This window comes from Urocampus carinirostris, chromosome 16, assembly GCF_059441175.1.
Source record: "Urocampus carinirostris isolate Australia breed hairy pipefish chromosome 16, RoL_Ucar_1.0, whole genome shotgun sequence".
Taxonomy (NCBI): Eukaryota; Metazoa; Chordata; class Actinopteri; order Syngnathiformes; family Syngnathidae; genus Urocampus; species Urocampus carinirostris.
The window spans coordinates 11,658,968-11,677,440 of record NC_142364.1 but is presented as its reverse complement, the minus strand read 5'-3'; the positions used below and the strand labels follow the sequence as shown (position 1 = coordinate 11,677,440).

Here is an 18,473-nt window from a genome sequence, read left to right as displayed (position 1 = left end):
GGCTCGTTGACAGATTGGCTTCCAATCTATTTAAGCTCAGTGCTCTCACTCACCCTTTGTCAGTCCGTCAACAAACCTCTGCCCTGCAAGACGTGGGTTTTGACTCTTTCTGGTTTCCTGCCGGGATCGTTCCCGTCTATTTTCGTCCTGTTTATTATTCTCTTCAGTTTTCGTTCCCGTCTAGTTTGTCCTGTTTGATTTCTATATCCTGTTTTGATATGAATCCTGTCTTTCCCGTCCTGTCCGGTATCGACCCCAACTGCTCGGGCAAGTGGTATCGATCTCGTCGGTCTCTGGCTTCCTGTCATTCCACGCCAGACTGCTGCCTAACGTGCATGACTCCCCATTTCCCATAATTTAAAAGGCTTGTGTGAGAAACGTCACGCGTTTGGGTCCTGACCCTGTTCCGTTTCATGACAAAACTAATAATTAATAACTAATTCTGTATATAATAATGATGATGTATAACATTAATGAATATATCATATAATGATCGTAAATAATAAAAAATAAATGAATACAAATAACTATTTATGTACAGTCTATGTATATATATATATCCTTTCATTACCAGGAGCGTAAACTTTCAAAGAATTTCCCGCAGTTTTAGCGAGTACGCCTCACCTCACATTTGTTTTCAACAACACGGGAAGTCATTAGCACCTTAAAGTGTCAAACATCAAGAGAAATACAGAAAGGAAACAAGAAAGCAGAAGAAAACAAAAAACACACACAAAAAAACTGCAATGAACAAAAAAAAACAGTCAGTGATCTCCAAACAATGGCGTCTTCAAGTAAATTCCCAGGGGTTCGGGCAACGAGGTCCCGGGACTTCTTGTTTAACTTCAATGAAGACAAAAATAAAAGAAAAAAACATCTTGTAATGCAAAGACTTCCAAGATCTGGAGTTTCATTTCCCCCTTAGAGGGTGTCAACCTGGGGGGAGTGGCTGGAGACTGCACACCTACATTGACCACACCAGCACCTCGTTATTTCAGCTTCTTATATTGACTGGGATCAACAATGAAGACATTTCTACTTTTTCTGTGTGTCCAAGATGTCAGGATGTGTAACTCCATTCCCCCTAGAGGGCGTCAACCTGGGGGGAGTGGTCTGAAAGCGCCCACCTGCACCAAATCAGTGTTTACACCTACGACTCATTATTCCAACTCCTTATATTGACGGGATCCAATATACAATACATTTAGACTTTTTTGTTTGTCTAAGATGTCAGGATATGTCACTCCATTCCCCCCTGGAGGGCAACACCTGGGGGGAGTGGTTGGAGACTGCACGCCTACATTGACCACACCAGCACCTCATTATTTTAGCTTCTTGTATTGACTGGATCCAATACTGAAGACCATTATAATTTTTCTGTGTGTCCAAGATGTCAGGATGTGTCACTCCATTCCCCTCTAGAGGGCATCAACCTGGGGGGAGTGGTCTGAAAGCGCCCACCTGCGCGTAACAAGTGTCCACACCTGGGACTCCTTAGTACATCTACTCATATTGACTGGTTCCAATACAAATACATGGATACCTATTGTGTGTGTCTAAGACGTCAGGATGTATCACTCCATTCCCCCTAGAGGGCGTCAACCTGGGGGGAGTGGTCTGAAAGCGCCCACCTGTGCCTAATCAGTGTCCCGGCTGGGACTTCTTATTCCATCTCCTCATATTGACGTGTACCAATACAAAATAAATGGATACTTTTTGTGTGTATCTAAGACGTCAGGATGTGTCACTCCGTTCCCCCCTAGAGGGCGTCAACCTGGGGGGAGTGGTCTGAAAGCGCCCACCTGCGCCTAACAAGTGTCCACACCTGGTACTCCTTAGTCCATCTCCTCATATTGACTGGTTCCAGTACAAAATACATGGATACCTATTGTGTGTGTCTGAGACGTCAGGATGTATTAATCCATCCCCTCTAGAGGGCATCAACCTGGGGGGAGTGGTCTGAAAGCGCCCACCTGCACCTAACAAGTGTCCACACCTGGGACTCCTTAGTACATCTCCTCATATTGACTGGTTCCAATACAAAATACATGGATACCTATTGTGTGTGTCTAAGATGTCAGGATATGTCACTCCATTCCCCCCTGGAGGGCAACACCTGGGGGGAGTGGTTGGAGACTGCACACCTACATTGACCACACCAGCACCTCATTATTTTAGCTTCTTGTATTGACTGGATCCAATACTGAAGACCATTATAATTTTTCTGTGTGTCCAACATGCCAGGATGTGTCACTCCATTCCCCCTAGAGGGCATCAACCTGGGGGGAGTGGTCTGAAAGCGCCCACCTGCACCTAACAAGTGTCCACACCTGGGACTCCTTAGTGCATCTCCTCATATTGACTGGTTCCAATACAAAATACATGGATACCTATTGTGTGTGTCTAAGACGTCAGGATGTATCACTCCATTCCCCCTAGAGGGCGTCAACCTGGGGGGAGTGGTCTGAAAGCGCCCACCTGCACCTACTCTGTGTCCCCACCTGCACCTCATTTGTCCAGCTTCTTATTTAGACCGGCTTCAGCACCGGAGCTTGGTGAGTCATTTGAATGGGCTGGCTAAACCAAATTAAAGTGTTTCAAAACAGTTTCCGATTTTATTCAATTATTTAAAAAAAACATTAGCAAGAATCAAACTGTAAGTATGGATTTTGTTTGAAGCACCACCTTCCTCTTAGGATTCATGCTAATGCTAATTCCATCTCTTCGACGATTCCCTGTCTCAGATATTTTGCCGATTTTTTTTCAGGAAGATCCGTGGAAGGCGGCCATGTTCCCTAGCGTTCTTTCCCGGTTTGTTTGGCAAAACAACAACAAACATTGACTTTGGGGAAAGAGGGGGAAGCTTTCTTCCCAACGTCAAGGGAGAGAAACCAAACATGAATCCAAAATTAATTTTCTTTCTACCACAATCGTTTTTCTCTCTTATTTTTCTTCTATTCACCCAGAAGTTTTTAATTGATTCATTCCCATTTTTGTTGGAACACTGATTGTAACTGCACAAAACATGAAAAAAAGACAACATTAACCAAACAAAAAACCTGAAAGACCATGAAGGATATGTTTGAAAATCTACTAAGGTGGTTCTCAATGAAAAAAAACAAAAACATAAAAGTTAGAAAACATGGGATATGTTGTAATTCCAACTAGTAGTAACTGAACAAAACACTAAAACAAAAGGATGTAACAGGATTGGACATAAGAAAACTATTAACCTCAACGTGCTCAAACAGAACAAAACAATGAAGAAGGGGGTCATAAGTAAATTCCTACGTGTGGAGAGAATAGAGTGTCATGACAACAAGACCATAAAACAAAATACAGGCACTTTAACATGGTCTAACTGATCAAAACATGAAAGAAATGACATGTTGGGACATTAGCTAACCCTAACCCTTGCACTTCCATCATTATCCTATCAACATCTGGCTTCATTTCCTGTGTAGTCCCATTTTCATGTTTTGTTCTGTTAGAGCTGTTTGGTTTCCAAACATTATGATTTTTTTCTATACCCTGTGTTATCTTAATTAAGTGTTTTGTTCCGTGAGAACTAGTTCGTCGTCCAGCATATTCTGCATTGTCTAACTTTCATGTTCTGTTCAGTGCACGCTTGTTTGTGCTCCAGCATAGCCAGTGTTGTCTTCCTTTCAAGTTGTATTCATTTAGATCTAGTTAGTGTTTCAACATGATTTAGCCAGGCTTGTGCTGTCTTTGCTTTTATGCCTTTGCATTAAGGAGCTTCTCGTAGGCTTCCTTGTTCTGATCCTGTACGCCATCTAACATCTGATAGCGTTTCACTGCCGTCGAATAAACCCGGGGGCTTCCCCTTTCATGTTTTGTTCATTTCAATCTAATTAGTATTTCAACATGATGTAGCAGGAGACAGGTCGTGTAGCTTCAACAATATGTCTTTGAATTATGAAGCTTCTTGTAAACTTTCTTGTTGTGTTCCTATACAGTACCTGCCTATTCCTTTTCTAGTAATAAATCCTACGTATTTTCTTTTCATGTTTTGTACATTTAGATTTGGTTAGTGTTTCTGTATTATGTAGCAGGGATGTGTTGTTGAGCCCGTGTTATGATATTGGATATTCTGGATTTTTTTATTTTTTTTTCATTTTTTTGAGTGAAGACCGATTTTTTTTTCTGTAACTGTTCTGTTTTTATGATTCTGGCATCCACTCGTCTGGTCTTTTTTTATAACACCACTGAGGCGAGGGAATACATAAAGAAAGAATGGGATATTTAAAACACAAAGAGCAACCACTTTGGTGTGTCTGCTATGAAGCCTTCGCTGTTTTTTTACCCCCAAGATAATTGCATAAAACATAAGAATGGGAAAAAGAAAACCCAGAAATAGACGTCTGATTTGCCTTGATTTAGTTTTTTTTTGTTCTGATCAGGTTCTTGCTCTAGAAGGGGGGTCTTAAACTCATTTTCACCAAGGGCCCCTTCAGCGTAATGGTTGTCTTCAAATATAAATGTAATTAAATGCCTTTTGTATGTCAAATAAATGTAACTACCTCATGCAAACAACTATTACATGTGCATTGATAAAATAACTGTCAGGACCAGAACGGAAAATGGACCCAATTGCGTAGCGCGTACAAGTTTTATTGAAGGAAAGAGGAAGGGCTGCGCCCACGATCCGGTGTTCGCTGGACGCGGGAAGCAAGTCACTTTCGTACTCAAATTGTGATTCGAACATGGGAGTGGATCTTCCGTAGCGAGCTATGGCAGTGTCAGGGACCAAAAAACTGGTCGGTAGCCGGGACTGGGAGAGCAAGGCGCGATCGGGGTCGGAAACGAGTCGTAAGCCAGAACGGGAGAGTAGACGTAGTCGGGGACAAAAAGAGGTCGTAAGCCAGGACGGGAGAGCAGACGTGGTCAGGATCAAAACAGGCGGGAGCAAAAACAGTACAGGTGGGAGTCAGGGTCGAAAAAGGCTTGCCTAGTATACAATGAGGTTTGCAGACGGTCTGACAACAGGGGACTGACAGGACTGGGTTCAAATAGTGTCAGGGATCCAATCAGAACCCACGGCGGTTGGCGCCAAATGAGCGGGCACAGGTGAGTCACATCAGTAATCATGACAATATCACTACACACATTTATATATAAATATATATAAACTCTTAATATTAAATACAGTATAATACCTCTACATATGAGGTACTTAAGCCCCGAGAACTTTGACATTTGAAATGTCTTTTGAGCAAAAATTCTGCCCTGCATACGAGAAAAAATACAAGTTATGAGTATTCCGAGACCTCACCAAAAAAAGACAATGGCTTTAAAATGATTTTATTATCATCTTACTTATGTTATGACAGTATTTTTTTATGTTCTATTACTTTTTAATGTGTTTTAGTTACTAGGAAGACATGTTTTAGGGTTTGCTTTGATGTTTTAAAGAGGCCTGGAAAGAATGAAATGATTTTCTCGAGATACGAGCATGATCTGGAAACAAATTGAATGGTTTTCTGTTATTTTGTATCTGAAAGATTTGCTCGAGATAAGAGCCAATCTAGAAACAAGCACAACCTGGAAATCAATTAATTGGTTTTAAGTTATTTGGTATTGAAAAGATTTTCTCAAGATATAAGCAATACTAGATACAAACATGATATGGGAACGAATTAATTAGTTTTATGTTATTTTGTACTGGAAAGAATCACTCGAGTTACAAGCAATTCTAGATTTGAATACGATTCAGGAAAAAAATTGGTTTTCAGTTATTTCGTATCAAAAAGATTTGTTCAAGAAATTTTAGATACGAGCACGGTCCAGGAACAAATTACTTGGTTTTCAGTTATGTCATTACGAGAAGATTTTCTCAGGATACGAGCAATTCTAGATATTAGCACAATCTGGTAACAAAGTAAAATTGTAAGTAGATGTATTACAGTATGACAAAATAACATAATTGTCTTTAGTGGTGCTGAGTCATCACTTTGTGGGAATCGAAGGCGACGGGCATTGTGGGAAATGTAGTTTGTGGTCAAAATACTCTTTAGACCTGTTTGTTTTTAGAGGCTCAGACATTCTAAGCTCTCGCGGGCCATACTTGGCCCGTAGGCCATATGTTTGACTTTAGTAGGTCCATAAGAAGATGCTAGCAAAGCGCTAACTGCTACCGGATTAAGCTAACCATCCCCCCACCCCCTTCACTCCTAAAAGAGGAAAAGCCCCTAGCCACGGATATGCTGTCATGGTCCTAATGAATAAAAGAAGGCCGATTTCACAAAGCCGACATTTGTTCTAGCGTATCCGCCCAGCTAGCGGAAAAAAAAAAAAGAGAGAATTAGCAATTAGAACATGCGAATCTCTCGGGTGTTTGCACGCCATCTTTTGTCCTCCATTTTAAAGCTGAATTGTGTCTGATTTTGCCAACTGGATGAGAAGTCGATTGGGAAAACAAATCCAAACGCTGACATGTTTTTCTTTCATGTTCATTTAAGGACGGAGAGACAAGCATGGAAACTGGAGCTATTAATAGTACACTGAAGCCCCAGGATACAGCATCCCCCGCCTTATGATGGTTTCACTTTGTGATGTGGAATATGATATTTTTCAGCCGCTTTACGGAATCTTCTTCACTATAACCCACATCAATAACATATTCTTTAAAATGCCCACAAACATGTACAATTCAAACATAGATGTTTCTCTCCTATTGGTCAACGTCATATGAAATGCTGGTCTGCGATTGGTTTGTCACGCCATTGTGAAAATGCAGATATGCTATCGGCTGAACTCCCTCCCACAATACCTTTCTCTCTTTCAGTTCGGAATCTCAACTTTGCAAGTGAGTGCAATCATATATTGTGTTTTTGGTACTGTATTTATTCACTATGTATTCACAGGCTTAGAGTGATGATAAAGGGAGAAGCAAAAAAATGTTGGGCTTGCAAATATTGAAAATGATATTTTCGAATAATTAGAAAGGATGTTTTACATTTTTTTAAAAAAGGTAGCATTTAAAGGTACCGTTTTAAGTTGAAAATGCTTTACGGACGGTGTTAACTTAAAAAAAAACTACAAAAAAAACAAAACAAATTACAATCATTAAAAACTTTATTGTACAAATTCAATATGAATTGTTTAGTTTTTATAGAAAGGGGACAAATTTAGTGAAGGACAATTGGTTTCATAAAGCTCAAGTAATTTGGATGTATTTCTTTAGAAAGCACTCTTTGTCCAAAGATAAATTGAAGTGTAATGAACTTGCTTTTGTAATTGAACGAAAAGCACAATCTAGAGGGGGAAAATGAACATTGCTTGATTTTTTTTCCCACCCACATTTTATAGTTTTCATAGAAAATGCCACTATTTGCTTCCCTGGCTAAGATTCAATACCGTACCCAATTGACCCCTTATTAACAATGATTTGCTGTTTCTTTCTCTCTACTGCATACACCAGCTACTCCACTGTACCAGCTCGAATAATGTCACATCAAAGATAAATAAAATGTTCTTTTTCCTTTTTGTATATAATGTAACTTAATCGTGTACATATATTTTACATATAAGTAGTAATTACCATAAACAATACTATTTTTTATGTTTATGTTTTTATTTGAATATCTAGTTAGCATAGGTTTTTATCATTCTTTCCAGGCCCCTTTATACAGCAATTTAACTTTGCGATTTCTACTTCAGAACAAATTCAACATAATGTTGATGTAAGACTGTCTTTCTATCACCAAGAAAAATCAAATTTCCTTAAATATGAATTGCTTTAACCCCAGGCCAAATTTGGCCTTTTTACTATCGCCTCCTCCTTATTTCTTGTTTGGACTTCTCGGAGAACTTCTCTTTGTACGTCTTGGATTTAGAATTGAAACATTTGAGGCTAAAATTGGCTGTACCGAACTAAGACTAGGATTTTTGTCGTTCAGTCTCAGGAAAAGAGATTGACAACGTGATGAGACCTGTCTGGAATTGTAGATGCTAGCCGTGGAGTGCTTATCCTTGGAGCCGCTAACATCCATCTTTTGTAAGCGAGCTAGCGAAGGTGAGGACGTTATGAATGAAGCTAGCGGAACGTAGCCACTCCGTCACTCGGATCGGACGATGACAGCTTCTATCCGTCCGGACCGAAACGACCTTGGGAACCGAGGACGAGACCCTGGGAAAGTCCCGTGTTAGCTTAAACGGCAGCTGCGTCTGGAAAAAAAAAGAAAACATTTCACGTGTTGTCACACGGCCGCTATTGGTGTGTGAGTGTGTGTGAATGGGTAAGTGTGAAGCACATTGTAAAGCGCTTTGGGAAGTCTTCATTAACTTGAAAAGGGCTATATAAATCCATTTACCATTTACCATTAGCCTGCTAAGCTAACAAATATTCAACTCCTTTGTCAAGCTTGGGAATTTTGTCGCAGCTGTGAGGAAAAAAACCCCGAAATATAATTATTTAATCATTATACAACGATAATTATTGTTAATGATTAATAATAGTAATCGTAATTATATGCAAATTGTAATTAGATAATTTTATGACTTATTCAAGATGGCCTTTTGCAACGTCATGTCCTGTTTTGATCTCTTACCGCTCTTTTATTATTTTAAGTTGTCGTCATTAGCCCGCAAGGCTAAGAAATATCAAACTTCTTCCTTTGTCGCAGTCATGTGAAAAAAAAACAACAAATTCAAATTATTTGCAAGTTTTAATGAGGAATACTGCACTTTAATGACGTCACTTCAATCTCACATCATCGTAGTCCTGATAAAAAGTATTTCCGAAATGTTTTTTTTATTATTTCAGTTATTTATCATTATTTGAGTTGTTTGTCTTTCAATACAATCATCCTTTGCATAGTTTTTAATGAACTGTTTACCTTGATATAAAAATTCTGCTGTGAAATGATTTTCCTGTTGGAAAAAAACCAATTTTGAGGCAGATTTTTGTGTCGTCCTGAAAACAATAGGTAAGGGTTCAAATATTTTGTTTATTTTGCTATGAACGTATTTCTCTTTGTTTATGATTATAATATGCACATAATGGGTTGGGTGGGGTTACTTTAACTTGATTACTTTCAATTACTTTTGGATGACTCCAATACCAAATATGCTAATAAAAGACAAAAGAAACTAAATATGAATCAAATGACTGAATTTTGTGCAGGATTAGGGAGTAACGGTATACATGGAAAGGCAAAAATGATGTTGGCAAGCTGTTTGGATTTATTTTCATTTTGTTTCTGTCTCATTTTATCTTAGTTTTCCCGGAGATCAAAGATATCAAAGCCAGGAGAGAAAGCTTACCACGTGTTGTGAGTCATCATTTTAATTATCTCATCTCATCTCATCAGCCGTACCGCTTATCCTCATTAGGGTCGCGGGGGGGGGCTGGAGCCCATCCCAGCCATCTCCGGGCAGTGGGCAGGGGACACCCTGAATTGGTTGCCAGCCAATTGCAGGGCACACAGGGACAGACAACTCACTCGCTCATTCACACCTATGGACAATTTGGACCGGCCAATTCACCTGAAATGCATGTTTATTTTGTCTTTTATTAGCATATTTGGTATTGGAGTCATCCAAAAGTAATTGAAAGTAATCCAGTTAAAGTAACCCTACCCAACCCTGGTTTTGCCAGAGATCAAAGAGATCAAAGCCAGGAGAGAAAGGTTACCACGTGTTGTGTTAAAGTAACCCTACCCAACCCTGTGCACATTTTAATCAGCAAATGTAATTAGCTGCAATTTCTATGACGTCACAATTTTTTTCGATGTCTTCCGGTTTTACGAGCGCACGTTATTCGCTTGTGATGTTATCGCTGAAACAAGGCGGTAAGTATTAATATCTCCTGTAAGTTGAATAATTTCGGGTTTGGAGACATTTTAAAAGCTGAATCGCTACCCTTTGACGTGTCCACTAATTATGTACAAATTTTAAGGCGAAAAAGTATTTACGTATGATGTATGACGTCACTTTCTGTTTATCTGTTTTAGAAATGGAGTCGTTTTAGGCTCTTGTTACTAACACTGTTTTATCTTTCTTTGGATATATTTTCCTTAGAAAAACACTATAAGTTAGTTTTAGGGACATCTCAATTGCGAACCCTTAATGGGAAAAAAACAGTATTTATAATAAGTTTGAACGTCTTGGCCTTTTAATGAGCAGTCCATTTCCGCCTTAAGATGGCGACCACAACACATTATCTTCGCTTTTTTCTTTATCTTTTTTTGTTGCTTTTGTTTTTTACAGTCAACACTTATAGTCACTTACGAATTTAGTGATATATTTATTTATGTTTTTTGAGTTTTCATTCACGTGCCACAAAGCTTTTTTTAACCTAAATAGTCATGGCCAAATTTGTCTTCATTGGCTCTGCTTAACTTGAAGCCCTAATGTGTAATATTTGACCACTAGATGGCCCCGTTGTATAATTCGAACGAAAACCAGTGCCCAGAGCATAGGGTAAGAAGAAGATCTTAGACAAACATGGCGGCCACCTCTTGGTAGGGATTCCACTATGTCAAAGATATACAAATTTCTCGACCTGTTTTTTATAAAAACCAAAACATTGGTCATTATAGTTCATGTATTTTTGGCTAGTATTAAAATCAATGTTTTTTTTTTAACTGAATTAAAGTTTTTTTATGTGCCACTAGGAGGCACTAAATCGTACACACTATTGCTTTAAGTCAATATTTATGAACACATGTTTCTATGAACAGTATACCCCCTAGTCTCAAGATGTTTTCACATAGTGGTGTGGAATTAAAAAAGTGTTCGGCTCCTCATTATGCCGTTTTCCTCACTGGACCACATTGACAACAAAGTATTTTGCATGCTCTAAAACTTACCAAGTCAAACGTCGATGGCTGTCTGCTATTGGTCAGCGTTATAGCAAAAGCTGCTTTGCTATTGGTTAGCAATCATGATATTGATGACGTGGGATCGACTGAACTACCTCCTATTATGGCTTTTCTTCACTCTCTAATAGGAACTTTTCCAAGGTCATGACAGTCTTCGCAATTGCAGGGTTTATAATCCATTTTCATTTAATCCATCGATTCTTCCCCCCGTTTGCATCCACCCGCTACTCTAATGGATCAGGTCAAGTCACGTCACACCAATTGTAATTTTATCATGACATGTAAACATGATAAATAATGTTATTTAAGGTAACTATTAAGTACTATATATTATTTTGTCATTTTCACGTTTTTATCTGGGTTGCAGGGGTTAGTAACATCAGTTTTTATCCCCCGCTATATGGCAATTTCACCTCAGAATTGATTCATGCTGTATCCCGGGGCTCAGCTGCACCGCAAATAAAAGTAATTGTAATGTGCGGCGGACAAGAAGCAGGAAGACGTCCGTCAAGAGAAAATCCCTCTCCAGTTGGATGTTCAATTTTAGCGACAGCCTATTTTTATTTGATTGCTTGTGTGGCCACATGAGCCCACATCAAGTCGATCGAGGATTTTTTTTTTTTTTTTTTTTTCATTTTTCAAAAAAGGAGCACATGCTAAACATAGTTCCTCGGCTGGGGAAGCCATCTGGACGAGATGGGGGTCATTTTGGAGTGAAATTGGATTTTATTTAAAGGTTTAAAGTTGCTCGCAGTATTTTTAGACATACTTCAAGCAGGGGAAGTAAAAACAAGTGGATAGAAGCCTTTGGACTGATTGATTTGATTTCAGTTCAGTTGAAACCCCCGAGATACAGTATGACATTTTCACTTTACAGTGTGGAATTAGATGGGTTTTTTTTAAGCCCCTCTTCATGGCATTTTAAAAACCCACTATACCACCCAAAATCTATAAGTCACATCTCTAAGACTCCTGTCTGCTATTGGACCATGTCATATGAAATACTGGTCTGCTATTGGTTTGCGGTTCTGTTTGACCATTCACTTCAGAATCTTGTGTGCTTTGTAAGGACTTGGCAAAACAATACAGCAGGGGTGGCGGACAAGTTTGACACAAAGAGCCGAAATTTTTAACTGTAAGAGTCAAAGAGCCACACCACGCACTGACCTGCCATGACAGACCGACACACACAAACACATACAATTAAAAACACATTATTTCCCATGACACACTCCTCTCGTCACAATACAACAAGTATTGTTCTTGTGTTGATTTCAAGGAAAGTGTCCACCCTCAATACACAAAAAAACAATCATGAAAAAGAGCCACAGTATACAGAAAGAGCCACAGTATACAGAAAATATGAGGCAAAGAGCCGCATTCTTATTGGCCAAGAGCCGCTCTAAAACCACGTGTTTGCCACCCCTGCAATATAGTATGGTTTGTATTGTATTTATAAGCTCTATTTCCAAACCTGATAACCATAGAAATCAAGCTTGCATTGATCAATAAACACGAAGAAGGCAAGTTACTGGCTACCTTCGCATAGTTGCATGACTCCATCCACCCGCTACTCCACCCCACCAGCTCAAGTCGCATCACACCAAAGGTAAGTAAAATGTTTTTTTTCCTTTACATGTATATTTACCTAAGATGTTGTCTCATCATATTCACGTAAGTTGTACTCTTTATATAATGTTATGCTATTTGAATGTTTTTATCATGGGTACCTTAAGCTATATAGCAAAGGTTTCTCTCCCCCACTATACAACAATTTCACTTTGCAATCAGGATTACAACCTCAGAATCATTTCATGTCATATGCAAGAGCGATACTTTATCTGAAATTGAAACTTCCTTAACAATCACTCTTTGAAAAATGATTGCTATTGAATATTTTCCTTATGATGGCAGTTTTATCTGAGCACTTTGATCTTATTAATCCAAAACATGTATGATATATACTGGTATACTTTAAAATAGGGTTCAGGAACCCTTTTGACTCTGAGAGCCATACTGGCAAAATATTTGTATTAATTTATTATTTGTACGTATTTTTTGAGTGTGATATACGATTCCTTAGTGATCTACAACTAAAGCGTGGTCCGTTGGTGTGACACTTATGCGTATGTATATATATATATATATATATATATATATATATATATATATACTGAACTGTACCATTGATTTATTCAGTGTCGTTTCGGCTTTACGTGTACAATGAGCTTGCTTTCGCTAAGGATGAAACATCCATCCATCCATTATCTGCACCGCTTATCCTCAGTAGGGTCGCGGGGTGCTGGAGCCCATCCCAGCTATCTTTGGGCAGTGGGCAGGGGACACCCTGAACTGGTTGCCAGCCAGTCGCAGGACACACAGAGACAGACAACTATCCATTCGTTGATTCACACGTAGGGACAATTTGGACCGGCCAGTTAACCTGACATGCATGTCTTTCGAATGTGGGAGGAAACCGCAGTGCCCGGAGGAAACCCACGCAGGCACAGGGAGAACTTGCAAACTCCACACAGGGAGGCTGCGGTAGCTGGACTTAAACCCTGAACCTCCGCACTGTGGGGCTGCGCGCTAACCACCCCCCCGCCGTGCCGCCTAATAATGAAACAACATGGAGAACATCTGTGTCGTCTCAGTTTTGTCTCCGGGCCAGATGTACACATGAAAAGAGCCATTTATGGCTTGCGAGCCACAGATTCCCAAACCCCTGCTCTAAAATCTCATCGACTTTTTTATGAGAAAATTATTTGATGTGCTTTCGGACAAAAAATGGCTTCAATTTCCGGTTGTTCTAGTTAGGTTGACGTCATTGTTGAAAAAAAAAAGTCCCCGGGTAAAATCGTAATTTTTTTTCTCAGCTAGTTTGCAAAGAATAAGCAATCGTTCCCAAGTTGAAGATGAATCTGTCATAAGGTTGAGGAAATCCTGGCTTTCTTCCAAGATGGTGGCTTGGGTTTCACCGAACAGGACATTCTCACAATACGCCTGATTTGCCGTTTTCAACGCCGCTTTGTGTTATTCAAAAACCGGATTTCTCATAAATAGTATCAAAGCTTTGCACACAGTTAATATAAACAAAATGGAAAAAAAGTTCGGAGCGAAATAGACCAAAAAACTCCTAGAAACTGGAAATCCCGGGATTTTCAGGACCTGATCTGGCTAAAGACTTTACACATATAGGCTAATAACTTCATTAAGTGCAGGTGTGCCAGGTATAAAGTCACGCCCACATGCTTAACGAATAAGATGATCCTTTTATGTTTATTATACGTTTGTTGTTCTATTTCGGTAATTGAATGTTAGCAGCAAAAAAGTGTTTTGCATTGCCTGATGATAATTTTTAATGCCAGGGTTGTTCTGTTTTGATCATCTTACACTTGCAATGAAAAAGTACTTTCAATGCTTAGGCGATATTTACAAATACAAGCTTGATCTATTTTGATCCTTGAACGTTTGCAATGGACGATAATTTTTAATGCCAGGGTTGTTCCATTTTTATCATCATACACTTGCAGTGAAAAAGCACTTTCAATGTTTAGGCGATATTTGTCATGCCAGGTTGATGTAGTTTGATTATTGAACGTTTGCAGTGAAGAAGCGATTTGCATTCCCATATGATATTTGTAATGCCAGGGTTGTCTTTCTTTGATTATTGAACATGTGCAATGAAGGAATGCTATGAGTTTCCTGATGATGTTTGTCATGCCAGGTTTGTCCTTGTTTAAAAATTGAACACTTGCAACAAGGAAGCACTTTAAATTCCTGAACAGTACTTGTAATGTCAGTATAGTTCTATTTTGATGATTGAATGTTTGCAACAATGAAGCGCTAAGCATCCCTGGACTGTATTTGTACCACCAGAGGTATTCTATTTTGATTATGGAACACTTCCAACAAAGAAGCGCCTTGCATTCCCAGAAAGTACTAGCAAGCCAGCGTTGTTCTGTTTTGATGATTAAATGCTTCCAACGAAGAAGGCTTCTGCATTCCTCGACTGTATTTGCAATGCCAAGGTTATACTACATTGATCATTGAACTTGTGCAATAAGGAAGCGCTTTGCATTTTCATTTTCTGATGCTATTTGTAATATCTGGGTTTTTCTTTGTTTTATATATATATATATATATATATATATATATATATATATATATATATATATATATATATATATAATTGAACGCTTGCAACGAAGAAGCTCCCTGCATTTTCGAACAATAGCTGTATAGCCAGGGTTGGTCTATTTTGATCATTAAATGCTTGCAACAAAGGAGATCTTTGCATTCCTGGGCAATATTTGTAACGGTCATATTGTGCTGTTTCGATCGTTAATGTTATTGGTCTCCACACCTGATCGTGGAGAGAGGCCAATCATATTGCTGATACATGGTTTCCACACACTTTAGGGTTGGTTTACTTTATGTAACCTGGGGAATTCTTAAAGGGGGACTATATAATAATTGTACTAATCATTGTCTTAAAAATGCTTCCAAAACAAGATTAATGGCATCCAAAACAGGCTGGACATTGTACATCTTTCATCTCGAGGATTATTACGGTCCACCATTGTTCTAGCAAGCTCAAAATTCATTCCTGGTGGGGTGTTTTTCCTCCTTATTTCCTGTTAAAGGTGGTCTCCGTATCTTTAAAATATTCTACTCGATGATGCCATCTTCTGGCTGAAATCATCATTGCAGCTCTTGTCAAGCTGCTTGTATGGCGCGTGCACGTATTTGTCCTTCTTAGATGCGCACTGATAAACTCCTCTTTTTCCATCTTTCTGTGAGTGTTGGATTGTATTTGTATTCCTTTTTCTTACTTTCACCATTTCCATCCTAAGATAAAAGAAAATGTCTAGCACGCGCTTGAAATCACATTCCTTCCCCCACCGATGATAAAGGTAAGATAAAAGCAGATGAGCATAGTGAAAACAAAATATATAAATGTCATGGTTGCCATGGCGCCCAATTGGTCCCCGCCGTGTGGCGCCAGGTTCTGTCACGGTTGCCACGGTGCCCAATTGGCCCCGCCCATGGACACCAGCTGAAACGCGTTGACAGATTGCTCCCCGGGAGTACTTAAACGCTGTCCTTTGAGTCGTTTGTTGTCGAAGCGTCTGAGAAACTCCTGCGAAACTCTTTTCGACATGTCCCGCCCTGAAAATCCCCGTTCTGCCTGTGTTTTTTTTTGCTCTGCCCCGTGAATTTCCATTTTTGCCAGTGTTTTGCTCCTGTTTTGTTCTCGCCCCGACCTGTTAGATTTTGACCACTTCCGATACCAACGATCCCCGGATCAAATGTGCACTCATTCCTCTTCTCCCCAACAAACTGTGAGTAACGTTACGGTATTGGGTTCTGCCTCCTGGTTTCCTGTCCTGGTTGTGACAATAAAGGCTCTTTGAACTCAGTTTTGCATTATTACCACATAGTTAATAGAGAACATATTTAATTTAAAACTTTTTAAGGACACCTCATACTACTCACCCCTCCTTTAAACTATCAACCCAACACTCGCGTTTCAATATTTTTTTGTTTCGAAAAGGGAAGAATGATGTTAAAATGTTTATTTATAGATTTCTATTCAGCAATTATGATGCCTGCGAGACAAGTAAAGTTTTGTCATTTGTCAGCCGTAGCCGGCGACCCGACGAGATCCATTACACCCTTTCGTCACGTCAGAGGACGAGGACGCTATTTGATATTGGGATGTCTCAGGGCCAACTAGCGTCAGGGTCCCTGAACCCTAATGGAGCCCAGTCGGGAAGTTCATAACGCTTTGTTAGCACCCGAGGTCATCGACGCATGCCTCGTATGTTACGTTCTCCATCTGGGGGTGCTGCGTTCTGCAACCCGTTTATTTAAAATAAAAAAAGAATCCATTCAAAACCGTGAACCCGGACCTGCGAAACGAGCTTGCCGGGATTCCCATTTCCGAACGGGGCGCTAATTGGCAGCTCCAGACGAGTTTTAGTGCTCTATAAAGATCGGACGCCTCGCATATGCCGTTCGCTTGGTCACTTGTGTGCAGTCTTTGTACGAAGGCGTCGGTAATAGGTTTTAACCCTTTGACACTAAAACATTTCAGGTCCTGGGAAAAGGAGGACATTAGTGAGGACGAGGGAACATGCAAAACTGGCAAAGGACAACAATGACAGCGCGTGATCCCAAATCCATCCAGTCTTTGCGAGTTGGTTACACAATATTGTCTTTTTTTTTGTACTGCATTTATTAGTTAAGGGTCCCAAGCAATGTTCCCTGTAATTTTCCACGGGTCTGAGCGTTCACACAAAGTCGGTGAGCAACGCTTGAAACAACAGTGAGCAACCATAATCCCAAGTGTGGCAAGATAATTAGTTATCAAACATGTCCAAAACTTGACATCAAGTTACATTTTGCTGAGTTTCCGGCAAATATCAAGAAAGATGATAAAGGCACTGAATTGCTACCCTCGCAATTGTGGAAACTTTAATATCCAGTGTTGTCGTTTGCCCGCGTCCCTGCGTCCTAGACGCATCATTTTTGCTGGGGACGCATTGTCTCAAATCAACGTGCGTACCCGGGACGCAACCTTTTTGCCACAAAATTGTCATTATTACCCGATTACTTTTTTTTAACAAAGATTTACCGCACTCCAAACTTTTTGTCAGGCAGATCCGCCATTGTTGTTTTGGTCTCGCGGTTCGAGTTTTCGTCTGCACGCCGATCTCGGCCAACGAGATCTCGTTGTGTAGTGAAAGGAAGTCCGTCTTTTTTTAGAGAACCGGCTTTTTTGGCTCAACTCATTAAAAAGAGCCGGCTCTCAGACGGCTCACTTGCTTTGATGATTGATATTACGAATTATGTTGTATAAAGAAGTTAAGAAAAAAAGGAAGTATAAAAGGAGAAAATTTTTAAAAAGACAGGTTTGTGGTTATCCCTTTAATCGGTATATTACCAACAATAATTTGATGCAGAAAATGAATTAATAATTTGATGATTAAAACTGAATGAATATATAGATTTATATGATATATTTGTCGCCGATGTACGATTTCAACCTCGATAACACTAAATTTTGGGGACCCATAGTTCTCTGTTGGGACCCATAGATTTTTGAGCATGCGAGTCCCCGGGACCCATCACTTTTCACAGGTAAAATGAACACTGAATACTGTATCAGTTTAATATTTTATCCACCATTGCTGTCTCCTCTTTTGCATCCACATGCTACTTCACTGGACCAGCTAAAGTCACGTGACACCTAATATCAGTAAATCGTCACTTAAAAAAAAACAAAAACATTTATTTATTATTTTATTTATTTATATACATGTATATCACACATGAGGAGTGCTTACCATATAATATATATTTATATTCTTTTTTTTTTTAATCCAAGTTACCAGGGAACCGATTAGCTAACTAACATAGGTTTATATCCCCCAGTATCCAGTAATTTCAATTTACATCGAATGTTTTGTAAAGTGCAGACATTATTCAGTAACTGTGTAGCCTAGCTAGGAAGCGACCATTCACTAAAGGAGTCTTTGACATTTGCTAGCGCTCGCACTCCACTCTCCTCGGCGGAGGCGCTACGCTAACGCGCTCTGTCAGTATCGATTTCAAGAGTGTGTG

General features: G+C 39.5%; 1 long non-coding RNA gene across 1 annotated transcript in view; it reads left to right on the top strand.

The window, feature by feature from the left end:
* Positions 1–9,742: 9,742 nt before the first annotated feature.
* LOC148350289 (uncharacterized) overlaps positions 9,743–18,473 on the top strand; it is a 48,886-nt gene continuing 40,155 nt past the window's right edge. Inside the window, exons 1-2 of the long non-coding RNA XR_015852984.1 lie at positions 9,743–9,812; positions 12,332–12,453. This is a non-coding gene — a long non-coding RNA (uncharacterized LOC148350289). The remainder of the gene's footprint in view (positions 9,813–12,331; positions 12,454–18,473) is intronic.